The following is a 27,200-nucleotide window of genomic DNA, read 5'->3' as shown; positions in this document are numbered from 1 at the left end:
CCCCTTCAACCAACAATGCCTTTTCACTTTTCTGCACACCATCTTTGCCCAGCGAATTCAGCTGCTCAGTAGGCAGCCAAGAAAGCCTGCCTACCCCTCCACTTTAACAGCTTACCAGGGGTGTTAATGAGTGCACTGACTGTTCCTACCTCCAGCCTCCTCTCCTACCTACTGCAGGAAAAATAAGTTCCCCATTCTCCTTTGCTGAAGTTTGCATTACTACGGAATACTTTGAGCAACTTGTCTGCTATGAGCGATACACTTTTCTTTTTTTAATGATCGGCTAACAGTTTTTCTCAGCGTCGCCATGTTAAAAACCAAGCTGCTACAAATTTAAAGGTTATAATAAAAACAGAAGACAAATTAGGGTACTGGTGCCAGAGGGTGTTTAATTTTTTAAAATTGCAATCTTATTTATTGGCCAGACTTCTTGGTTGATGCTACCAGACTGAGATTCTAGCTAATTTCATTCCGCTCCACGCAGCCTATCACTTCTACTCAACGCCACTCCAATGAAAGTGTAGAAATAAGATCACACAAATATCCTGGAGTCCCCATCTCCCGTGAATGTCATATGCAGAAGGAGGAACAAAAAAAATAAATCAAAAGATGCCTGAGCACAGCTGCCTGGAAATCGATTGTATCCTCTGAAGTGCCAGTGGAACAGCTGGAATCTGAGGCAGGCTGGCTAAACTGAAGAAGTGCTGTACATTGCTGGATTATAACTCAGCTGCTGCTAGGCCAAATTAAATATTTTATTCCTACAGAGAAGACTGAAGCACTGCCACAGCCAACGCAGAAGTGTACAGGACAAGGATTCTCTATTGTGAGGCAAGATTCTCCCTGGAGAAGAGCAAGTAGTTGCCAAGGCAGCGCAAGATTCTCTTCATTGTGTGTATGTGCGTGCGTGCATCTTAATTTGGAAATGAGGCACACTTTGGCCATGTCCCCGCCCACCACAAGTCAGTGCAAAGGATGATTCTGTCTGAGTAGCTTCCCCTCTAATCATCCCATGCTATTGATTTGAAAACTCCTGTGGACATTACTATTTATAAATGTCTCAGGTACACTTAACCATGATTGCATACCTCAATTGTCAGGAAAGCCCCGGGTGTCAGTTGACTGAAAGAAAGCTTCAGCACTCTGAAACAGATCCACTTGTAACCACACGAAAGGGACAATGGGTCTCTTTCTAAGGTGGTGGCCTCACAGTGATTGTCTGAAGCTGAACAGAAGTGGGGCACACCTTCCTTTCTGCAAACCAGATGTTTCTGTGGGACAAGAGAATGCGCCATGACAGCACATGTCTCCTATTTTCCACACATTTCACACACACAGCTGAAGACAAAGAACACGTCAAGGGCTACATCTGCATTTGTCAAGCATATTTACTTGGAAGCTGCTTGAAAATCCACGGCATGGGCCTCAAAGTACATGTTCTTAAGCACGTGGTGTTCATTACACCTACAGGAGATTTTGGTGAAACATACAACCTTTGCGTTTATAAAATACAATGCTCCTCCTCTAACAAAAATGAATGAAGAAAATTATTTTGCTCCAGTAAGCGGTGGCACCTGTAGGGTTATTTATATTATTTTCTTTCTGAGCAGCACTTGTATATAAGCAAGTACAGGGTTAAACATTACAACAGTCACTAAGCTTGTCCCTAGTATCACCTTCAATGGAACAAAGTATGTGACTAGACACCAAGCCATCCCCTATAAGCAAGATTTCACCAGATTTGCAGCACTGAATACACTAATGTGAGGGTCACTTAACACTGACCCACTTCTTCTTCTAAACAAATAAGCTAAGGAAATGTAACAAAATACATGTTTGTGTACACCCTCTACTAAGCACCATACCTAAACCTGTTTGGATAAACAATTATTAGTTTGTTCCAATTTACTGCAGCTTTTCTACAGCTTATTCTGCAAAGGTCCCCAGAGCTAACAATTTCCAGGTTGCCGGGAACAGTGAAAGGTAAAGGTAAAGGGACCCTTGACAATTAGGTCCAGTCAAAGACTCTGTGGATGCAGCACTTATCTCACTTTATTGGCCAAGGGAGCCGGCGTACAGCTTCCGGGTCATGCGGTCAGCATGAGTAAGCCGCTTCTGGCGAACCATAGCAGTGCACGGAAACGCCGTTTACCTTCCTGCCAGAGTGGTACCTATTTATCTACTTGCACTTTGATGTGCTTTTGAACTGCTAGGTTGGCAGGAGCAGGGACCGAGCAACGGGAGCTCACCCCGTTGTGGGGATTCAAACCGCTGACCTTCTGATCGGCAAGTCCTAGGCTCTGTGGTTTAACCCACAGCGCCACCCACGTCCCTTTTTAGAAGGATAAGAGAGCACTATTAATTAGGCATTTTTATGATGCAATATTTTCCATTCAAATACAGCCCTACCTCATTATGATTAGAAGATGTCTCAAGTTGTGGACTGCAGTCATGAATCCACTGAAAACCTCTTCATGCCTGAAACGACCATTATTCTATTACATCTAGTGGGACACTCTGCTCACACTATTTCCAAATTGCAATACTCACATCATTCCAATAAATTCTAAAGTCAAGGGGCAATGCCGCAACTGGACTTAACACTCAGTTAGAGCCCACACTAACCTGTTTCATAGTCCATGTAGGTAACAGGGAAACCAATTAGTTCAGTTCTGTTGTGGACAGTAGCTTTGCCCACATCACAACTATTCACTTATTTGTTGACTGGTTCTACTGTATCACTTAAGTAACGGCCAAGAATTACTTGGTTCAGTTGCAAAGAGATGCCAACACTCAACTACAGCTCCAAAAGGATCATGAAGCCTTGTCAGTGAAACAAATCCATGTTTAACTAATTAAGCAGCATTTTCATTTGTATCAAGAGGTGAATTCCAAGACGTAGATTTGTAAAAACGGTCCCCATTGCTCTAGTCACTGAACATATCAACATCTTTCTCTTTCTCTCTCTCTCTCTCTCTCTCTCTCTCTCTCTCTCTCTCTCTCTTTCTTTCCAGTTGCCAACCAAGGAACACACAAAGAGCACGAGGGAAATGTGTGTGGCTACAACACTTCCAAGTGGAGTACTTTGTAATGGGAGTTTTGGCTCACCAAACCCGTTTTGCTTTCTTCAATGACCTTCTGGCAAGGCTAGTCCAGTGGTAATAACAGCCATTTAATGCATAATTGTTACACTATAAGAAAAACAGGAAAAATGCCCTGTGACACTGGAAAGTCCCTGGGAACAATATGAGTAACTGAATTGCACTTTGAGAAAGACATAGCTCAGAAAAAAATGGCAATAAAAATAAACTAATCTTTAAAGGTTTGTAGGCCATGCAAATTGCAATGCTGAAATACTGACTGTTATCAGCAGTATACTTGCATATTTCCCATCATCTAAATGTTTTTGTAATTACTTGTACAGCAAATTCTTCAAAGCAGGCATATCTGTAAACCCAAAACAGCCATTGAAAAAGGTTGTTTCTTGAAATCTTGGCAATAGCTATGCATTTTCCTAAGCTGCAGGACAGCTGCAATGCCAAAGGCTTATCACATTTGAAGATTTCTTTTATTGCTAGATAATTTACTAGAGTGTCTATAAACTAAATAGGAGTCTGGCATCCAATCTGTACAGGCTTATATTCTGTATACTGGGTGTGGGTTGCCCTGAGCTTTTTTTACTGCTCACATATATGGTGGTACCTCTGGACAACTCTCAGCAAAACCCATCCTTTCAGAGACACGGCATCTGATTCGCACATATGTGTGCAAAGGACGAGAAACATTCCATCTAAGAGCATCCACCAGCACAGATCTTCAGGAAAGCTGAATTTTACACCTTAGGAGTCATGTCTGGCATTCTAAATATCATTTGAAGGTGATACTAACAAACTACAATGGACACAGCACAGAAATGGTAGACATTCTTCAAGTGAACCAAGTAGTTTGCAATGCATAAAATCTTCTATAGGAAAACATCTAGCACTCTTTGTAACTAACACAAAAACCTAACATGTTACTAGAAACATAACAAATTAACTTGAGAAATTTCAATGCCAAGCTGATATACCAAACCAATGATTGGTGTTCAACAGACTTTAGAAAAGTATCATGTCACTTTAAAGGTAAAGGACCCCTGAAAGTTAAGTCCAGTCACGAACTACTCTGGGGTTGTGGAGCTCATCTCGCTTTACAGGCTGAGGGGGCCGGCGTTTGTCCGCTCCACGGACAGTTTTTCCGGGTCATGCGGCCAGCATGGCTAAGCCGCTTCTGATGCAACAGAACACTGAAGCCAGAGCAGCGCACAGAAACACCGTTTACCTTCCCGTTGGAGCAGTACCTATTTATCTACTTGCATTTTGACGTGCTTTCGAACTGCTAGGTTGGCAGGAGCTGGAACAGAGCAATGGGAGCTCACCCCGCGGCGGGGATTTGAACCACTGACCTTCTGATTGGTAAGCCCAAGAGGCTCAGTTGGTTAGACCACAGCACCACCTGTGTTTCACCTCTGAAGGGTGAATGCTGCGTCCACTCGGTCCTAACTTGCACTGCACCAGCAATGTCTGAATAAAGGGACCACATGAATGGGCAGATGACATGTTCATGACTTCACTTGGGGTAGTAAACATGCATTTTCAAACACTACAGGTGGGCTAGGAAAACCAACCATGCAGAAAGGGCACCCACATAGCACAGATAACAGATGGGTTTAGCCCTTGGCTTAATTATCCAAGGGATGGTTCAGACTTTTCAATCTTTTATTTGCTTACCTGTAAAATAGGAGACAATACTTTGAAGTCTCCAAGGCAGTGCTATTTGGATCAATTAGATAATGTAGTAATATGACTTTGAAGTTTCCATGGCTAGCAAAGCACTGTAAAAAAAAACGAAGTCATGTATATAAAATCAGAAGTGCCGGATTAAGTGCAAACTCCCTTTGATGTCAAAAGTTAGTTTTACTTAAATATTTTGAAGTAATTAATCTTTTTGCCATACAGTGTTTTTTATGTCTGCTGCACCAACAGCTCCTAACATCTTGTCATTCAGACAGATGGGTTCTTCCAACAGGCATCCTTCATAAATTCGCCCACAATTCATAACTCAAAAATAGAATTAGTGACACCGTGATACATTTTGATGAATGAGATGCCTTTGTACCCCGCATGCTGCATTTCTCACAGGACAGAATAGCACATGCCTAACTTGGTGTAACAAATGGCTCGGGTACATTTTTTATTTTTTGCACCACCCACACGCTGCTAAATCCATTTGATGAAAGGATTTCGAAATTACTATAACCCTAATGTCTCAGTAACTATATTTGGGGCAGGCAAGAGAAGTGCCTTTATTCAGAAACTACCATTTGGCATCTCAAGCACTGTATCCATGTAACATAAACGGAACTGAATACAAAAGAGTCCTGCTGCATTTGGTGCTTCTGCTGTAAAATGCAAGCCTGGCTCATCAGTCTGTGGCAGTGCAAGGTTTCATAAGCAAATAATAATAATAATAATAATAATAATAATAATAATAATACTCCACCCACTCTGGGTGGCTTCCAGCATATATAAAACATAGTTAAACAATGCTAAGTTCCCCCATGGTCAACAAGGCTTACTCCCAGATAAATTCTTACCAGATTATACTCCTAAGCTCTTTTCGAACTGGACAATTTTACATGATATTCTCAGCTCAGTTGGGAGAAATGTGAATCTGTTAAAGGAAGGATTCCATGCCATTTCAAGGACCAAAAGGGCAAGCACATACACACCCCACAACAGTGTTAAAAGTCAGGTATATATACAGTCATAGGAAGAAGAAAGCACACCCCTCTTTGAATTCTGTGGTTTTACATATGAAGACATAAGAACAATCACCTGTTCCTTAGCAGGTCTTAAAATCAGGTAAACACAACCTCAGATGAACAACAACACATGACATCCATAGTTCCAGTTACAGATAGGTAGCCGTGTTGGTCTGCCATAGTCAAAACAAAAAAAATTCCTTCCAGTAGCACCTTAAAGACCAACTAAGTCAGTTCTTGGTATGAGCTTTCGTGTGCATGCACACTTCTTCAGATACCTGAAGAAGGAATTTTTTTTGTTTTAACACATGACATATTACACCGTCTCATGGTTTATTTAGCAGAAATAAAGCCAAAATAGAGAAATAATGTGTAAGCAAATGAAATAAGTGGTACCTCGTTTTGAGTCTGGGATCCGATCCGGAGCCCTGGACACTTGACAAAAGGGACGCTCGACAAAGCGCCACTCTGTGCATGCACGTGAGCGGTTTTGCACTTCCGCGCATGCGCAAAGCGTGATTTAGCACTTCTGTGTGAGCAGCAAGCCCGGAAGTAACCCGTTCTGGTACTTCTGGGTTTGCCACGGATGTTCCCCAAAATGGATGCTAAACAGGGTGCTACTGTACACCCTTACTGCTTCCATAGGAATTAAGAAAGAGGCTAAGTAGCAGACAGGTTCTGCTAATCAAATGCCCTAGCTTAATTGATCATCAGTAAGTGTGCCCACAGGGATGAGGGTGGCACTGTAGATTAAACCACAGAGCCTAGGACTTGCTGATCAAAAGGTCAGCGGTTCAAATCCCTGTGACGGGGTGAGCTCCCGTTGCTCGGTCCCCGCTCCTGCCAACCTAGCAGTTCGAAAGCACGCCAAAGTGCAAGTAGATAAATAGGTACCGCTCCAGCGGGAAGGTAAACGGTGTTTCCATGCGCTGCTCTGGTTCGCCAGAAGCGGCTTTGTCATGCTGGCCACATGTACACCGGCTCCCTCGGCCAATAAAGTGAGATGAGCACCACAACCCCAGAGTCGGCCATGACGGGACCTAATGGTCAGGGGTCCCTTTACCTTTTACGTGTGCCCATGTCTATAAAAGCTGAAGTTTTAGCAGTTTGCTGGTCTGGAGTATTCAGGTGTGTTTTAGCACAATGCCAAAGAGGAAAGACGACACAATGCTCTTAAGAGAAGCAATTGCTGCTGCCCATGAAATTGTGAAGGGTTATAAGGCCATCTCCAACCAATGTAAAGTCCATCCTTCTACAGTGAGAAAGATTATTCAAAAGTGGAAAACATTCAAGGCAGTTGCCAATCTTCCCAGGAGTGGACGGACGTGTCAGCAAATTCACCCGAAGGTCAGACCGTGCAGCGCTCAGAGAAATTGCAAAAAACCCAAGAGTTACATCTCAGGCTTTACAGGCCTCAGTTGGCATGTTAAAAGTTAAAAGTTCATGACAGTACAATTAGAAAAAGACTGAACAAGTATCATTTGTTTGGAAGCATTTCTAGGAGAAAGCCTTTTCTCTCTAAAAACATGGTAGCACAGCTTAGGCAGACAAATTTGCAGCTGAACAAACCACAAGACTTCTGAAACAACGTCCTTTGGACAGATGAGACCAAAGTGGAGATGTCTGGCCATCATGCACAGCACCACGTTTAGTGAAAACCAAACACAGCATGTCAGCACAAACACCTCATACCAGCTGTCAAGCATGATGGTGGAATGGTGATGTTTGAGGCTTGTTTTGCAGCCACGGGTCCTGGGAATGTTGCAGTCATTGAGTCAATCATGAACTACTTTGTATACCAAAGTATTCTAGAGTCAAATGTGAGGCCATCTGCTTGGCAGCTGAAGCTTGGCACCAGGATAAGAATCCCAAGCACACCAGCAAATCTACAACAGAACGGCTGAAAAAGAAAAAGAATCAAGGTGTTGCAGACCTCAACACAATTGAAATACTCTGCAGTACCTTAAGAAAGCTAAACAAATGCCAGCAAACATCAATGAACTGAAGCAATGTTGTAATGAAGAGTGGACCAAAATTCCTCCACAACAATGTGAGAGGCTGATGAAGTCCTACAGAAAACGATTACTTCAAATTATTGCTGCTAAAGGTGGTTCAACAAGCTATTAAATCATAAGGTGTACTTAGTTTTTCACACATGGCTTTTCCCATTTTGCCTTTATTTCTGTTAAATACATCATGACACGATGTAATGTGTCATGTGCTGTTGTTCATCTGAGGTTGTGTTTACCTAATTTTAAGACCTGCTGAGAAACAGGTGATTGTTCTGATGTCTTCATATGTAAAACCAGAGAAATCGAAGAGAGTGCATTTTCTTTTCCCCATGACTATATGTTAGGTGCCAAATGACTCCTTAAACCAAAGTTACAGTCATCAAAACAAAATGTCTAGTTGCCATTTTTGAATTATGGTGCTGAAGGAGACTCTTGAGAGTCCCATGGACTGCAAGAAGATCAAACTTATCCATTCTTAAGGAAATCAGCCCTGAGTGCTCACTGGAAGGACAGATCCTGAAGCTGAGGCACCATCTTGGCACCCAGGCATCTTCACTTGGTCGCAAGTTCTTGATAAAGGTAAAGGTAAAGGTACCCCTGCCCGTACGGGCCAGTCTTGAGAGACTCTGGGGTTGTGCGCCCATCTCACTTAAGAGGCCAGGGGCCAGCGCTGTCCGGAGACACTTCCGGGTCACATGGCCAGTGTGACATCGCTGCTCTGGCGAGCCAGAGCCGCACACGAAAACGCCGTTTACCTTCCCGCTGGTAAGCGGTCCCTATTTATCTACTTGCACCCGGAGGTGCTTTCGAACTGCTAGGTTGGCAGGCGCTGGGACCGAGCAGCGGGAGCGCACCCCGCCACAGGGATTCGAATCGCCGACCTTTCGATCAGCAAGTCCTAGGCGCTGAGGCTTTAACCCACAGCGCCACCTGCGTCCCTAAGTTCTTGATAGCCAGGTGCAAAATGCACCTGGCTATTTTCAAACACTGCCCCACAACCACACAACACGATTCCTTAAGAAGGATATCCATGACCCAGCTTTAGAACAGGATCTAATATGAATGTGTCTCTCCCTTGGGTAGAGGAGATTTCAGCCTCTATTTGCATCACACTGTCTACTGAGAAACAGTAGTTCCACCCAATGAATAAAGTTAAGCCAGCAGAGAGGTATCCCCTGGTATTTTTCCATAAGCATCTCTAAGATACGCCATAAAATTCGCTCAGAAACAGCTGGCAGCCAACAATTTCTGGCATTCCTATGAATAAAACAGCTTAGCAGTAATCCCCTATGGAATGTATCCCTTAAAAAAGAGAGAAAGAGTCAGGAAGTAATACACTCAGTCTTAGATGCTTAGTTTCTAATGTATCTGTTTCCTAGAAGCTGCATTAAAATACCACATTTTGTCCAAACTGAACAGATGCCCATGCCAAATTATGGCTCTGAAACATCCCATACTATGAAATCTACTTGTGTTATATAACAGGTCAGTTTCTTTTTTTAAAAATTATGTATGGATATCAAATGCATTATGTGAAGAAAGTTATTACAAAATTAAGAGTAGAAGTACGTAAGCATGCATTTGTTTTATGACAAATGAAAAGTGAACTGAATGGGGTCCACCACTGAGGTTAATTTCCATTCATTCCAAAATGAACGCAGAGAGGAATAAGTGTACTTCCATTCATGCCCATCCATTTCGTTCAGAGGTGGGGAGGCATTTCCTTCCCCAGCAGCCACCATTTTGTTTCCTCCAGTGCATTTAAGGAGGCAGCTTAGATCTGCCATTTCCCCCACTGTGGTGCAATAAATGGGGCATTCTGGGAAAGACAAATCGGCAACTGTGAGTGCATCACACAGTGAGACCTCTAAAAGAACATCACCCCAAGACAAATGTGACTATCCAAAACAAATGAGATTTTAACAAATGAAGAGCAGAACAAAGGAAGCGCTTAGCAACAGAAACACAAGTTATAACTGAAAAACAAGCATTTCCTTGTACATGGGCATAGCCGGGTGGGGGGCAGCTACCCCCCAATCAATAAAAATACATAGCAAACTGAGGTTATCCCCCCACCAGAAAAGGCCTGCCCTCCTAACAAAAATCCTGGCTACGTCCATGTCCTTGTACATGACTAATTGGCAGGGTCTTTCGTAGACTTCAGCCCCCGCTGGGTGCTAAATATAAAATTTATATATTCAAAAAGAAAAACTCTGTACCACTGCAATGCTCTGCACAATTACAGCTGTACCTTGGTTTTTGAACACCTTGTGAGTCGAACGTTTTGCCGCAAACCCAGAAGTGAGTGTTCCAGTTTGCAAACTTTTTTGGAAGCCGAACGTCCAACACGGCTTCTGCAGCTTCCGATTTGAGTGCAGGAAGCTCTTGCAGCCAATCAGAAGCTGCACCTTGGGTTTTCAAACCTTTTCGGAAGTCAAACGGACTTCCTGAACGGATTCCATTCGCAAACCAAGGTACGACTGTACTTGGCAGAAAACCCCACTGAACACAATGGAAAGAAGATCAGGCAACACATCACATGGCACATAATGCCGCTCCTGGAAGCAACATTCCTAAGGCAATTTTTTCCAGCATTATATTAGGTTTAACTTTCAGAATGATTCATAGGGCAGGTGGTCATTGCATCGCATGCAAATTTATGCTTCTAACGATTGCTGCTGAAGGCTTGAAACCACTCCAGGGGATGACAAGCCATCTAAAATGGTGAGCCACTCTAACAACTGCATCTGGCATGATACTGTTTCTGGAAACATCCCCATGGCAATTATAATTCCTTTTCCAGCCCCAGACTGGAAATCCAGATCATTATTCAGAAAGCAGCTGGGATATTCCCAGGATTTCCTAAAACTCTGGAAAACGTCCCAACGGCGGAAGTTGCGCTACTTGATCCATTTCACAACAGAAGAAAAAGTTGCTGAGACTTTTCGCCACATATTAAGAATGAACCGCTAAGACCGAGTTACTGTTTAGCATACGTATAGCTGTTTACAAGTTTTTGGAACGCTGGTAACATATTATTTGAGGAATGTTTCCTAAGAAAGCAAATGTAACCAGCTCTATGGCTCCCACAAGATATACAAATCTGCATTGCACTGGGTGGTACCTGCTGCACCCAGGATTAAACAAATATAAAAAGCATGCATCTACATCATCCCTGCAACAGTCCCTACAGATTATACCAAAGTAGAAAACAACTGCAGCTGCTTTTTACTGTTGATTCAAATGGGCACCAGAAAGGAGTGTGTGCCACCTTTTGCATTTTCAAATAATCATCTTCATGCTTTAATGAAAACGTCAACAAACATCTTTAAAATGTTATATGGACAGGTTTTCCTCTTTTTTTCGGCTAGCATTAATTGCTCATCTTTCTTTTTATTTACAATGCTACTGCGCTGTTTGTCAAAATATTTCCCGCCTGCAAGAAATGTTTAAAAATTCAGAGTTCCAGCTTTATGTATAAAAAATGAGCATTGTACCACTACATTCTCTGTTAGGCACTTCCCTGCTGGTTTCTAGTCTCTCTTTTTTTTTGGCACCCGCGTTGCAATAAAAGTGAATCTGTAAGAGGCAAGGCATTATAGTGTTTTGATTTATTTAATAGTTCTGTTTTCTCAAGAATATGTTATAAAATCTGTCTTGTGTCTTGGGCATCTTGTTTGCTTTTTGCAGATGAAGTTATGGTAGATGGTTGAAGCTTTGAAAGAGAGTCAGTATGCTTCAATGCACTTTAAGAAGGGGACCTTTGCACGGTATATTTCTAGTCTTGCAGAGATAGAGTAAAACGTGCTAAGCAAATGTGAAGCGGTTGCTGCTTCATCTAATGCAGAGCAGGAAACAGCCCAACTGAGAAGCAACATTCTTGCTTTGAAATTCTAGCTCTTCAATCAGCTCCTGTGTGGGAGCTTCAGGTAGCTGGGTCAGTGTTTATGGTCTCCTATTTATATTCAGCAAGCAATGTCAGAATGAAAGACGAAGAAACAATACTTATCAATATTATACATAGCTGCTCCCAGAGTCACAAAGGCATTTAGAGCTTCCATTATTTTTAAAGGGGGGAAATGAGAAGGTTATTACATCACTGCTAAATGGCATAGAGATGGGGAATACTAGAGACAGAATATCCCACCACAGAGGAGAGAAAACACTAGCAGACCACCTTCTTTCTTTTTTTATTATTATTTAGCTTTAAGCAAGGAGTCAAAGACATTCATTTTAACACACCTGTTGAATGGTCAGCATAGTTTCTATTCTCTGTCCCCCAAAATAAAATGCAAAAAAACCCCACCTGTTTCCCCACTATATCAACATGCTGCCCAGTGGGCATCCCATAATAACACACAAATGTTTAATATTGCTGTTGGAACTCACAATTGCGTGGTAAAATACAGCTTGCTTGCCATCAGAACTTAGCAATTATTGGAAAAATTAGCCTCAAACAAGTAGCAACCAACAGATATGACCAACAATAGTCCCCTGCCTGTCTCTTCAGGCTGAAGAACTACAGTCATCATACTTTCCTTGACTTATGTCTCTAGCCTTCTGGTTTAACAATGTAAAAGTCAGACCAGAATTTCTCTCTACATAGGAACGACCAATCTACAGAAACATTCTTACTGTTGGTTAGGACAAACCACTACTCAACCATCACCCATTAATAAGACTTCCTTCAAAAAGAAGGCAGAGCAGGATGTGCCCCTCTGCATAGATGGAGACCCTGTTCCAATAACCCCTGAAACACTACCCAAGACCGGTTCCCAAAAAGACACCCGGGGGGGGGGGGGCTTTGGAGCCCTACTTTACCACCCACTGTTTCAGAAGCAACAGCATACCCAGCCAAAACTCATATCCAGTGAAGCACTTCATGGTCCAAGGTCTCACACATCCAATCTACTCCTATCCATGGGTGGTACAGATCCTAGACCTTAGCCATTCTCGGAAGAGGCAATGCCATCAGGTTCTTCCCATCATGAACCACCATTACCTAACCGTTGAGTACTGAAACAACAGCTCTCAGTCTAAAGGAATGCCAGCTCCAACTGTGGGAGAGCTCACCTATCTGGGTAGAAAGGCTAAAACAGGACATACTTCTATCCAGCTTTTAATTAGGCAATCAGCTCTTGGGAAGAGTATGCCATGCTCCTGGAATCAAGTAGAAGAACAGGGTGCCCTGTATTGTATTAGTAACTCTTCCAAGGACACACTTGGAAGGTTAACTTGGAAAGTACTGTAGCTGCATTTTCCCTCTTCCCATGTGTCATGAAGATTCACAGCAGGCCACTTAAGTCGTGGCCAGTTTAAACCTGACTGCAAGAGACCTGTTCAAAGGGCAAGCTCATTTCGGAAAACATAGTTCAAAAGCTTCTGAAACTTATAACCAGAAGCGATGAAGATTCTCAACAAAGAGGTGAACTCTCAGGTGGTTCTGAGGTCTTGGAATGGGGAGAGGCACTTTTCCAAATGTCAGTATATAAAAGACTTTCATGAACTCTTCCCAAAATATTATCTTCATCAGTGTTCTAATTGTGATACAGTTGTTCTGCCAAAGACTGGAAACAGCATATTAGCGATAGCATCGTGGTTTCTCTCATCACCTTCCAAGGTGCTTTTTAATATATATATTTTTAAAAAAGACAAAAAGATTACAGTTTCACCAGTCTGGAGTGTGCCTAAGGGTGATCAGCACACACTTCAGAAGCCTGCAAATCCTCCCCCAGGAACTTGCACACTGGAAATAAGTTTATGAAAGAAGGTTTCAGGGAGTGGCAAAGCGAAAACGTGGCCTTAAAAGCAGCTGGTTGCAGCTTTTCAACAAAATGAGAAAAGATAAAGAAAGCTAATAAAGCATCTATTGAAAATGATGATTGGTCTGTAGCTGTAGCCTAGGGCTGGGTAGTGTTGAGCTTTCAACATCGCGGTGTATCGCCAGCCAAACATCACGGTTTGGTGATATACTGCCAATACCCAGCCGGCAAGATGCCAGGTGAAACTGCCACAGCTCTCTTTGTGGAGACAGAGGAATTCAAAAGCAGCGATGGTTTCATCAGCAATGTGCTGCTGGGTGAAGCTGTCATCACAGCCCCCCCCCCATATACCAGTCCTGGGTTGATATATCAATATATCGCCCAGGCCATGGGTAGGCAAACAAAGGCCCAGGGGCCAGATTCAGCCCAATCGCCTTCTCAATCTGGCCCACAGGCAGTCCGGGAATCAGCATGCTTTTACATGAGTAGAATGTGCCCTTTTATTTAAAATGCATCTCTGGGTTATTTGTGGGGCCTGCCTGGTGTTTTTACATGAGCAGAATACGTCCTTTTATTTATAATCCATCTCTGGATTATTTGTGGGGCATAGGAATTTGTTCTCTCCCCCCCCCTCAAAAAAAAATATACCGTATTTTTTGCTCCATAAGACGCACTCCCTCCCCCTTAAAATCTAAGGGGAAATGTCTGTGCGTCTTAAGGAGCAAATGTGTGGTCCCTGGGGCTGGGCGGGGGGAACCCAGGCTTCCCCCACCAGCCCTGCAAGCTCCGGGAGAAGCGGTGAGGCTGCGGGCAGCCTCTCTGCTCCCCCCCCAACCTGTCTTGGGGGCTGGGGGCGGGGAAGCATGGGCTCCTCCCTCCCCCAGCCCCGCAAGCTCCGGGACCCGACCTATTTTGGGGGCTGGGGGTGAGGGAAGCCCGAGCACCCCCCAGCCCCCAAAACAGGTATTTTTTTTGGGGGGGTTATTATTATTTTTTGAATTCCCCCCCCCAAAAAGAGTAGGTGCGCCTTATGGTCAGGTGCACCTTATGAAGCGAAAAATACGGTAGTCCAGCCCTGAGGTCTGAGGGACAGTGGACCGGCCCTTCTGAAAAAGTCTGCTGACCCCTGGGCCCAGGTCTACATTTGTTTAGGGCAAATGTATGCCAGCCAATCTCTTCAAATCAAGTTTAGAGAATACAGAGGCAAAAGGAGCATGTCACCCCCCCAAAAGAAAGGCTAAGCTTCCCCAAAGCAGAATGTCTGCACCATTATGTTTCCTAAACTACAACTTGCACTCCATTAACCCAGTCTTTGATGAAAGAAAAATTGGGGGGGGGGGGATCAAGTAAAAAAAGTGTCCCTTTTATTTAACAGCTGCATATTTCTCAACAATCAAGTCTGCTAATCCATATACGTAAATGGCGGTTAAGGAAAACACTTTTTAAATATATATAGAGAGAGGGGGGGGGAGAGGGAGGTTGAAAAAAGTTCAACAGTTTAGACTGCCTTAAAATAAATTGAGAAGGCATACAAAAATAAAATGCAAAGGTACTCTATTTATTTTACACATTCTGTGGGAAGGAACTGGCAAGGAGGCTGTTTATTTAAAAATTAACACCCCATTTGCAGGATTTAAAAGCCAAGGGTGATGAAGTGAGCTCACAGGAAAGGGAAACGAATAAGTGTGCAGCGAGTAGTACATTACCAGCTCTCTCCTTGCTAGTTAAGCAATTCCCCAAGTAGCAGGTCAGGACCTACCAGTGTGTCAATGTGAATCTTGTATGCAGGTGTTATGGAGGGGGGACCACTTTAGTTACATTTTTGGATGTGAGTTTCAAGAAAAGAACACATCATTATTTTTTTAAAGAGCTGGGTAAATTCAAATCAGAAATTTAGATGCAGTAAAGCGATCGTGGAACTAATTTGGACCTTTACAGAAAGGGTGGCATAAAAAAGGACTTGCACTGCCCATTAAAATGTAGGTTGTTAGATGTTTTAGGCACAAACCCAGCTTTTCTATTGACATGCATGCCTAAAATCTGTAGAATTAACTAGAGATTAACCGGTTGTAATACAAGTGAACCCATACCTTAAAGTGACCCTATGGGAATTGGCTGCTAGCATGGTTACTTAGAAGATACTGAGAGAAGGGACTGCTTTAGATGACTTGGGGAGGATTAACAGACAATGATTTCATTCTTAGGACAGGCTAATCCATCTGTAAATATACCTTTAACTGACATAGCATCATGGGCCCTCTACACCACATGGAATGCCTGCTCCTACAAATTCTTCCCTGCTCAATGAGGCTATCTCTGGAAGTCTTCCCCTACACATCTTCCCCGTAGAAGAAACTGGAGAGCACTGCCTTCTCTGTTGTGCAGCCCATTCTCTGTGGAATGCCATATCAAGAGAGAGATTGGGTCCACAACCTGGCGGAATTTTGCTGCTGTTTCACAAGGCATTTTGCAAGTGCTGGCTGACCGTTTTGCTTCTATTGAGTCATGTTGGGTTTCCTTTTCATGGTGTCGTACTGGTTTTTAACTGCTGTTTGAATCTAGTTGGTCTAGTTGTGTGGTCATCTTCTGACTAGAAGGGGATTAATCTGGTTCCATGAAGGCTTATATTCTGGAGGGTGCTCATCATGGGCCTGGAAATGGAGCTGGTGTCAGATGTGGCTTAAAATGTCATTTATCAAGTATAAATAGTCTGTGCCCAACGCTGGAAGATAAAAGCCCCAAGCGCTGCCATCCATGCCTTGGCAACTTTTAGATTAGATTACCATGCATTTCAAGCGGAGCCGTTTTTGGAAAAGGTTCAGAAGCTTCACTGCTCAACAATGTCATGTAGCCTGGCCAGTTTTTGAACCAGCTTAAGTTGGCTTTCATTTTGGTCCCAATTCAAGAGGCTGTTTTTTACTTTATTCTTAAAGCCATATATACCTCAGAAAGCCTTCATGATCCCCACCCACCTGAGGGAATTTAAGGATTATCCCTGCTCTTTTTTGGGATGCCTGAGTGTCATAAACAAAAAGTGAAACATTTCTGCAGTAGATTCAGGACTAAGGAATGCCCTCCCAAAGAGATCCCATTTCCCTCTATGCTCAACCCCTTTCCAAAACGGGCAAAACATTTCTCGTTTCCAGTGAGCCTTTGGAAGCTAGACTTGCTGCTGCATGTTCTTCTCTCACATACGATTTCCACTTTGATGTTTTTTTATGGGTTCTCTTTTCGTTGTAACAGGCATTTTTACTTTTCACGCTACACAGCCTCAACACAAACGAAAACTTCAAGCATGATGTGCAATTAAATCACATCATGTGTGTGTTTGTGAGCCAATCCATGGTTCACTCTTGTGGAAATGAATCACAGTGTCAGGAGTTCATGCAGGAGCCAGGCCCTGTGACCAGTCGGACTTTGCAGGACTGGGGCCTTCTTTTTTTTTTTTTTTTTAAAAATTTTTATTCATTTTAAACAGTATAAAAAACAAAATAGACAACAAAATAGAAAAAGAAAAAGAAAAACATACAAACAAACATACATGACTTCCCCAAACCTTCCCATCACTGCACCCTTATTTTTTAAATTAGCTTTAAGCAATCCTTCTTTCAATTTTAAAAGAACAACTTTCTTTAAATTTTCTTAAGTTTAGATTTTAACAGCTATAAATGCTCTAATTTCATAGCCCTTGACATCTTCTCATTCCAAAATTTTACAAAAATTCTTAAGATACACTTTAAATTTTTTCCAGTCCTCTTCCACCGTCTCTCTCCTCTGGTCGCGGATTCTGCCGGTCATCTCTGCTAGTCCCATATATTCAATCACCTTGATCTGCCATTCTTCCAGAGTAGGTAGCTCTTGAGTCTTCCAATACTTTGCTAGAAGAATTCTTGCTGCCGTGGTTGCATACAAGAAAAAAGTTCTATCTTTCTTTGGAATCGTTTGATCGACCATGCCCAGGAGAAAGGCCTCCGGCTTCTTTGCAAATGTCCACTTTAGGACCTTCTTAATTTCATTATAGATCATTTCCCAGTAGGCCTTAATTCTTGGACAGGTCCACCAAAGATGATAAAAGGTTCCTTCACATTCATTACACTTCCAGCACTTGTTATTGGGCAAATGATATATCTTTGCAAGCTTGACTGGGGTCATGTACCACCTATAGATCATTTTCATTATGTTCTCTTTTAAGGCACTACATGCCGTAAATTTGATGCCTGTGGTCCATAACTGTTCCCAGTCTGCAAACATAATATCATGTCCGATATCCTGTGCCCACTTAATCATTGCTGACTTTACTGTTTCATCTTGAGTATTCCATTTCAGCAACAAATTATACATTTTAGACAAATTCTTAGTATTGGATTCCAATAGCTCTGTTTCTAACTTTGACCTCTCCTTCTGAAATCCTAGTCTCCTGTCTTGCTTAAATGTCTCATTAATCTGATGATAATGTAACCAGTCTCGAACTTTAGATTTTAGTTTCTCAAAGCTCTGTAATTTAGGCTTTTCACCATCGTATTCTATAATTTCATAATATTTTGGCCAATCTGATTCCATATTAAGTTTTTTTACCGCCTTGGCTTCCATGGGTGACAACCACCTGGGGGTTTTATTTTCCAACAAATCCTTATAACGAATCCATACATTATATAATGCTTTTCTGACAATGTGGTTTTTAAAGCCTCTATGAACCTTTACCTTGTCATACCACAAATATGCATGCCAGCCGAAGTTATTATCATATCCCTCCAAATCCAAGACATCTGTATTCTCAAGAAGTAGCCATTGTTTCAGCCAGCAAAATGCTGCTGCCTCATAGTAAAGTCTTAAGTCCGGCAGAGCAAAGCCCCCTCTATCCTTTGAGTCAGTTAAAATCTTAAATTTTATTCTGGGTTTTTTGCCCTGCCAGACAAATTTAGATATATCTTTCTGCCACTTCTTGAAACAGTCCATCTTGTCCAAAATTTGTAGTGTCTGGAACAGAAACAACACTCTCGGCAATACATTCATCTTAATAACAGCAATTCGGCCTAACAAGGAAAGTCTTAGTCTAGACCAAATGTCAAGATCTTTCTTCACTTCCAACCAACATTTCTCATAATTGTCCTTAACCAGATTCATATTCTTAGATGTTAAATTCACCCCCAGATATTTCACTTTTTTTGTTATTTCCAAACCCGTTTCCCTTTGGAAACTATCTTTTTCCTCCATTGTTAAATTTTTTCCCAACACCTTTGTCTTCTGTTTGTTTAATTTAAAACCTGCCACTTGACCAAATTTTTCAATAAGTTCCAACACCCTTTTTGTACTGGCTTCTGGTTTTTGCAAAGTCAAAACTAAGTCATCTGCAAATGCTCTTAACTTATAATGTTTAGCTCCGAGCTGTATCCCTTCCACCAGCTGGTCTCTTCTAATCATGTTTAACAGTACCTCCAGGACCGATATAAACAATAGGGGGGATATTGGGCATCCCTGTCGTGTCCCCTTTTCTATCGGGATCTCATCCATCACCATACCATTCACAATTAATTTAGCCTTTTGCTCAGAGTATATTGCACCTATACCATTTTCAAATTTTTGGCCTACCCCCATCCCTTGCAGATTCTTCTTCATAAAACTCCAACTAACGTTGTCAAAGGCTTTCTCCGCATCCACAAAGATCAAAACTGCTTTTCTGTTTATGTTCGTCTCTAAAAGCTCCAAAATGTCTATAATGTTCCTCACATTGTCTGACATATATCTCCCTGGGAGAAAGCCTGTTTGGTCTTTATGAATCTCATCCAATAACACTTTTTTCAATCTTTTTGCTAAAATGTCTGCAAAGATTTTATAATCCACATTTAATAGTGAGATAGGGCGGTAGTTCTTAACTTGGTGCTTCTCAGTTTCTGTTTTCGGTATGAGTGAGATAAATGCTTGCTTCCACGATTCAGGAGCCTTTTTCCCCTCCATGATTTGATTACACACTTCTTTCAACGGTTGTATTAGCCATTCCTTAAGTGCTTTGTAGTACCTCGCGGTCAATCCATCTGGTCCTGGTGATTTCCCCAATTGCATACCCTGAATGGCACCCTCTATTTCTTGGTCTGTAATTTTCTCATTCAAAATCCTTTCATTATTTTCACTAATCTTTGAAAGTCCATATTTTTTAATAAAATCTTCTATCTCTTGTTCATTCTTTGGCCCTTGTGCATATAATTTCTTAAAAAAACTTTGAAAACAATTACTGATCTCATTTGGTTTACTGATGAGTTTCCCCTCTACCTCGAGGGATGTTACCGTATTCAGCTTTTGCCTCTTTTTCAATTGCCATGACAGCAGTTTCCCACATTTATCTGCTGACTCAAAAGTCTTTTGCCTCATTTGTTTTATTTTCCATTCTATCTCTTGATTTATCAGTTCCATATACTGGGTTTGTTGGTACTTTATTTCTCTTAAAATCTCTTGAGACTTGGGTTTAGATCTCAATTTCTTTTCTCCTTCTTTCATCTGTTCCCAAATTTTTTCTTTTCTCTCATTCTGTTTTTTCCTTTTTATAGAATTTTGTTGGATTAGGAAACCACGCATCACGGCCTTGCTAGCATCCCACACTATTCTTCTTTCCACATCTGATCTTAAATTCACCTCGAAGTAGTCTTTCAACGTCTTTTGGGCCTTTTTGTAAATAGCATCATCTCCAAATAGGGTGTCATTCATTCTCCATCTGAAGTTTCCAGCTGTTGTCAGTTTCATGTCCATCCTTATTGCGTTATGATCGGAGCAGGTTTTTGGGCAGATTTCTGTCTTTTTAACCCTTGGTGCCAGATTGCTAGAGATCCAAATTTGGTCAATCCTGGTCCAGGTCATCTTTGCTTCAGAGAAGAAGGTCCCCTCTCTTTCCAGGGGGTTCCTTGTTCTCCAAATATCAATCAAGTCCATGGTATCAGTCAGCTCGAAAAAGGTCTTTGGTAATCTCCCATCTTTAGAAATTATTTGTCTTTGCGCTTTGTCCATGTTTGTGGAGACGACTCCGTTCATATCGCCCATCATTATGATTTTAAAGTCCATATAGTCCATTAAAGTCTCATGCAACTTCTTAAAGAACTCTGCCTTCCCCTCGTTAGGTGCATAAACTCCTACAATCAAGATCTTTTCTCCATGTATTTGAATTTCCACTGCCAGATATCTTCCTTGTTCATCCTTAAAGATCATTTTTGGTTCTAATCTTTCTTTAACATACATCACTACCCCTCTTTTCTTAACTTTGTCTGACGAAATGAATTCCAATCCTAATCTCTTGTTTATCAATAGTTTTCTATGTATCCTGGCAATGTGGGTTTCTTGCAGACATATTACATCTAGATGTTCTTTCTTTAATATGTGAAATACTTGACCTCTTTTTCGGGGGTGGTTCAGACCATTACAATTCCAACTCAGAAGTTGCAGAGACATTTTGTTACTGGGCTTCTTTTCCACCGACTGCTCCAAGTGCTTGCTCCTCGTCTGTCGGTGCTGGGGTCAGGCCAAATGATAAGTTTGTTATATCCAATACCTCCCTCTCAGTCACGGTTCCTTTTTGGAAATCCTCAGCGTTTCTTTCGAGGAATTGATCTTTCTCATGGATTGTTTTGATTTTAATTTTCTTCCCTTTGAAGTTAAAGGACAACCCCTGTGGGAACTCCCACCTGAATCGGATGTTATTTGCTTTCAGTAGGTCCACTAGGTCTTTAAATTGGGCCCTAACTTCCAAAAAGTGTTTAGGGATATCTTTGAAGATCTGTATTTGGGAATTTTTGATGATCAAAGCCTTCTGGAAGTGAAGGTTCAATAATTTATCCCTTTCTTCTTTGGATCTCAACGTGATTAAACAGTCCCTTGGTTTCTTGCCTTGTTTCCTGCCAATCCGGAAGGCTGTGGTTATTGCAAATTCATCTTCCTCTCCTTCCAACTCATCCGTCCAGAATTCTTGGAATTTGTCTGTGAGAAATTCCCCAAGGTTGTCCTCTTCCTCCTCTGGTACCAATCTTAATTTCAAATTCTTGCTTTTTCTCTCCAATTCCAAAAGTGCCAAAGTAGCATCGTGTTCATGTACTTTCTTTGCAATAGGTGCAAATTTTCCCCTGGTTTCCTCGGCAGTGCTCCTAGCGGTCTCAGCTATTCTCCTTGTCTCAGTACTTTCCTGAATTAAACGGTTAATAGAGTCAGTATTTGAAGATATTGCCGTTGTGTTCAGGTCAAGTCTTGTTGTCAGCTCCGTCAGTTTCTTAGAGTTCTCTGTTGATTGCTTGGTAAGTGCTTCTAAGGATTGATTTATTCTGAGCAGAGCCTGTGTCATAGAATCCATTGATGCCGATGTGCCTTTTTCCTGTGCAGCCGTAGCTCCTGTTAAAGAGCCTCTTTTTTGAGCTTGCTTTTGAGCTTGTTTTGTTTTGCTTCTTGTTGATATCTCTTCCAGTGGAGTGCTCATCTCAAGGTCATTCACACAGGAAAGTTGTAAATGGAAAGTCCCACTTTCCTGCCTTGATTTTCTGTTTTAGTCCTCTAGAGGGAGAAGTTGTATCCAAATAACTGTAACAAAAAGACAGGGGAGCCAAAAGCCATGCAAAGTCCCAAAAGAAAAAGTTTATCCAACAGTCTTACTTTGTTGCTACTGAGAAGTTACAAATTTTACCCTCTAAAGTCCCGATACTTTTGTTTCAAAAGAGATCTTACTTTGTAGCGCCGCTTTCTTTTGACAGTTCTCTCCAGGCGCTCACCTCTCAGGCAGCCCGGCCAGGGGTATCGACAGCGGAGAGTTTTCCTTTCTAAACTCTCTTCAGTTGGCAGGTTAAATTCAGTCAATCTTCTTCCCCCCCTCTCCCGCTCAAAAAAAAAGGGGGGGAGATCACCTCAGATGTCAGGCTTAACAATTTTCAAAATAGGGGTTCCTTTTAAATATAGCTAGTTCCTTTCATTGCTACTTAAGTCGTGCAGTTCCGGGAGGCTGACTTCCTTACTTTTTCGCCTTCCCGTTTTCAGCCAAATCTTCTTAATTTACTGAGTCCGTTAACTTTATATTTGCCGTTCTTACTCACGGGTTGTTGTTGCCAATTAGTCGTTTCAGGAAGGAATCGGCGCTCTCCGTTAATGGCGACGCGGCTTCGCTCCGCAAGCTGGGTTACGATCCTCAGCACCGCGCTCACACCCGGTGCCGTTCCGGAGCCTTTAAAAAGGCTCTTTCACGATACCGGGGGGCGCAAAGGTGCCCACCGAATCTCCTTGTCCACAGGCTTCAGCGCCTGTGATTTTAGGGGTCCCCCGCTCGCCGTAGCGGGACAGACCCTAACTTACGGAGCAGTCCTGCTTCAGAGCTTGAAGCAAGGACCGCCATTAACGCTGGCGCCGACCGGAAGTCTCCCCAGGACTGGGGCCTTCTTAAGTTTGTTCTGAAGCGGCAAGCCAGGGCCACACGGGTGAAGCCGATTGGTAACTCACAGCACCTGGTGGCAAGAGCCGGGAAGGGATATAAGATCAGCATTTCCCTTCGGCTCTTTGCCACAGCAACATGTTCCCTGCCTTGCTGCGTTTGGCTCCTTGACTCCTTGCTTCTTGCTCCTCGGACCCCTGACTTTGTGACTCCTTGCTTCTTGATCCTCGGACCCTTGACTTCGTGACTCCTTGCTTCCTGACCCTCGGACCCTTGGCTTCTTGACTCCCAACTCTCTGACCCACGGACACTTGGCTTCCTGACTCCTGGCTTCTGGACTCCTGTTCCTGCTTCCACCCCGCCATCTTGCCCCCGGTCCTGACGTCCCCTACCCGGACTTCGACCACCTGTGAACCGGACCGTGACACACAGCAAGCCCCAACTCCATGCTCTCCTCCTAATTCTAACGAAGAGGAATTTAGAAGCTCCTCCTGCCATGTCCCTTAATTAACCACAGTAGTGTGGTGGTCACCAACCCGATGCCCGTAAGTGATGTGGCACCACCCAGGGAGGACTCACAGACTTTGAGCTTTCATCTTTTTAAGAAGTATCTAGCCTTCCTAGAAAGCAAATGCTAACTCCTTCAAAGTGAGCTGGATCTGAGCTGTTTGTTTGCACCTGCTTCTCTACTAGGTGACTCAGGAGGAGACGGCACCATACCAGATCCAGATCTGATGTCTCCTGAGTAGGCAGAAGCCCATCAATACGAACTGATGGAGGGACAGCTCTGGAGGCATCCTCAAGGCTGGAGGTAGGGCTGGCATCCAGTGGGTTGAAGCTGGGGTTGTGGGTAGAAGTGGAACTCGCCAATGTGCCTGGAACCTTCTGAGCCCCTCTCCTGGATCGCATTCCTTGCTCAACACATCTCTCTCCAACAGCTCCTATGCCTCATGGCACCTGGACACATCCTGCCCCAATGAGCTGGGTCCCTCCCTGGGTTCATCAGCTGGCAGCTCCTCAAACCCTTCCCATTTTGCCTGATCTGACCAGCCCCCCAGGATGTCTCCTTGGGGCTCAAAACAATTTGCATTAAAATTTGCATAAAATATGTGTAATAACAGCATATAAATATTTTTTTACAACAACAACAACTGGACTTATGTTTTAAGGTTCCAGGCTGATCTCTGCTGAGAGAATTTTAATTTAAGTAGATTTATTTATATTACAGGTGACAAAGTTTGGCTTGTGGCTTCTTGACATTTGAAAGGGGGGGTTCACTAAAAAATTAGCCATTGTGTATCTTTCTGAAATGTGCTTATTTATTTACAGGCCTGAGGACTGGAATAAAAAGATAATGACTAATTGACACAACTGCGAAAAGAAAATTCAAGTGTCCTTACAGGGGTATACCGGTACATGATAATCTTTGAAAAAAGCAGCAGTATAAGCAACACAGGTTGCAAAAATATAATTAGCAAGCTCAAGTGTTATGCAGCAGTTGAGATACTATGTTTTGATAACAGGATTAGCCTGTGAAAGAGAAATAATCCCTAAAGTAATCTACATTAAAATACTGATGTGGGTTTTTTTAAAAAACAAATTGCATAGAAACAAAAACTGGACAAATGCTGGGATTCTGAAAAAACAATTTAGGTAATCTTCCATATTCAGTTCACACTCAACGCACTAAACATTATACAGCTTCCAATGGAATGGTAATCCTTAGCATGGCCAGAACTACCCAGTATTGTGTTAAGACTGAAAATGCAACTACCGTATTTTTTGCTCTATAAGACTCACTTTTTCCCTCCTAAAAAGTAAGGGGGAATGTGTGTGCGTCTTATGGAGCGAATGCAGGCTGCGCAGCTATCCCAGAAGCCAGAAGAGCAAGAGGGATTGCTGCTTTCACTGCGCAGCGATCCCTCTTGCTGTTCTGGCTTCTGAGATTCAGAATATATTTTTTTCTTGTTTTCCTCCTCCAAAAACTAGGTTCGTCTTGTGGTCTGGTGCGTCTTATAGAGCGAAAAATACGGTACTTTCTTCCACAAACAGTGTCTTCTGACTACAAGAGCATCCTTTATATGCTGTATAATTGTAAGCCGTTCCACAGAGAAGTGGCACACCTTCATGATCTATGTAGCTAGGTTTCTTCAATTCCCATCTTTCGTAACTCAAAAGTAATAGATCCCTATATGTAAAGAAATGGGGAGAAAAGGAAGAGTGCCAGTCCCTCCAATCTGCACTGAATAAAAATCCAGGTGATACATGCTTCAACCTGCACTATGTTTCAATTCCAGCAGTGCGCACGCAGAGTCACACAACCACTGTTGGCACATGCTGAGCTCAGCATGCATCAACTTTCAGAAATGCAACTGCCCAATTATATCCAATTGCAACGGCGTGCTGAGAGTCAATCTGTACAGGGCTGAGTCAGAGACACCAGTGGCAGTCCTGCAAGCCCCTTAGCATCTGCTGCTGGAGGAGGAGATCACAGTGAGCGGAGGCTTTTTCAGATGGCAGATGAGACACAAACACTTGGTGATGAGGATGGGTAACAGGTACCAGCTGTACAAAAAGCTGACCTGGTGGAATTATAGCTAAAAGGAAGGGCTGAAATGTGACAAATATGCAGAGGTCAGCTGCAAATTAACGTTTGTCACATTTTTAGGCACCCTTCTTGGAATAACTGAGTCCTCTAACTAACAGAAATTTTCAAACACCCAACTCCTCAAAATGAAAAAGCTAAGCTTAGAAGTCATCAGATTTCAGGGAAGTGCTTTATTATGCAATGGATATACACACACGGATGGTTTATTTGCTTTCAAAGCCCTTCAAAAATACTGCCAACTTAATCTGTGCCTTCCTCTAAAAGTATATACAGTAACGGGGTACGGGTAGCACCTCTGGTGGGGGGCACACTGTCGTATGTGTGGAGGAAAAACTTAAAACACGTTGCAGAGTTCCCAAAAAACAACAACCCCGGAGGCAATAGTACTTCATCCAGCAGAGCTTTTCTTGTGCTGAAGGCAAATGGGCATAATGGTCCCAAATCCGAATACATTTAGGATTGGCACAGTCCATAAAAAATCCAGTTGCAGCACTTACAAAAAGATCTCCACACATCAGATAAATACTTTCTGTACTAAGAAATGCAAACTGACACACGCAGTGCTCCACCTGGTGAAGTCTGTCCACCTTTGGCCCTCATCCTGCACTCAGCTCTCACCTGTGGCTACTAGAAACTGGCAGCATTTAACAGCAGCCAACCGGGAAATGGCTTTGACTGGTCAGCTAAACTAGGTGAGGGTGGCCAATGGGTCTCAAACCCACAGTGAGTTAGGGACTTCCCCTGCGTGTGAAGACAGATTCTGGCGAATGAGACCAATGGTGGGTCCAATGGTCAAGAAGGCTGTTTCTGTAGATGCTTTAGAAGGAAGTGAGGGACACATGGGGCTCTTCAACTAGGAAGGAAGCCCATCCAGGAGAAGGGAAACTCTGATCCTAAACCTCCACTGCCTTGCGATATATCTTTGGGAAAAGAAGGTAAAGGGTACCCCTGACTGTTAGGTCTAGTCACGGATGACTCTAGGGTTGTGCGCTCATTTCGCTTTATTGGCTGAGGGAGCTGGCGTTTGTCTGCAGACAGTTTTTCTGGGTCATGAAACACCGTTTACCTTCCCGCTGGAGTGGTACCTATTTATCTACTTGCACTTGACGTGCTTTTGAACTGCTGGGTGGGCAGGAGCTGGGACCGAACAACGGGACCTCACCCCATCGAGGGGAATCGAACTGCTGACCTTCCAATTGGCAAGCCCTAGTCTCTGTGGTTTAGACCACAGTGCCACCCACGTCCCATTCAGGAAAAGAAACCCCTACACAAATCCAGAGCAGATTCCCTAAGACTGTTGGATGGCGCCTTACATGCCTCCTTCTGGCAATTCCTGCAGCCAAGCTGGTGCCAAATGTATTGCCCTGCTTTCTTTTGGACCACATCAATGATGCTGAGAGGGAGGACTTGTTGTCTGGGCAACCTAGGACCTCCATACACACTGCCTAGGCTTGCACCCGGAGATCACTGCTGCTAATGCACTCCCTTGTCTCTCAAGACAGGCAGATGCTAACAATATACAGTAATGCAGATAATGGTGTTGGGCTGGATTGGGGAAATTTTTGTTTCAATTCCATTACACCTTGAAACGCAACAGAAGGTCTTGGGCACCTAATCCTTTGTACAT

The 27,200-nt window shown here is 42.9% G+C and overlaps 1 protein-coding gene across 3 annotated transcripts in view; it reads right to left on the bottom strand.

The window, feature by feature from the left end:
• Positions 1–27,200, bottom strand: part of PLXNB2 (plexin B2) — a 350,258-nt gene that overhangs the window by 307,808 nt on the left and 15,250 nt on the right. The gene's annotated exons all lie outside the window — the stretch shown is intronic.

Source organism: Podarcis melisellensis (genome assembly GCF_964234715.1).
Source record: "Podarcis melisellensis genome assembly, chromosome: 10".
Taxonomy (NCBI): Eukaryota; Metazoa; Chordata; class Lepidosauria; order Squamata; family Lacertidae; genus Podarcis; species Podarcis melisellensis.
This window is presented reverse-complemented; position numbering and strand designations above follow the sequence as displayed.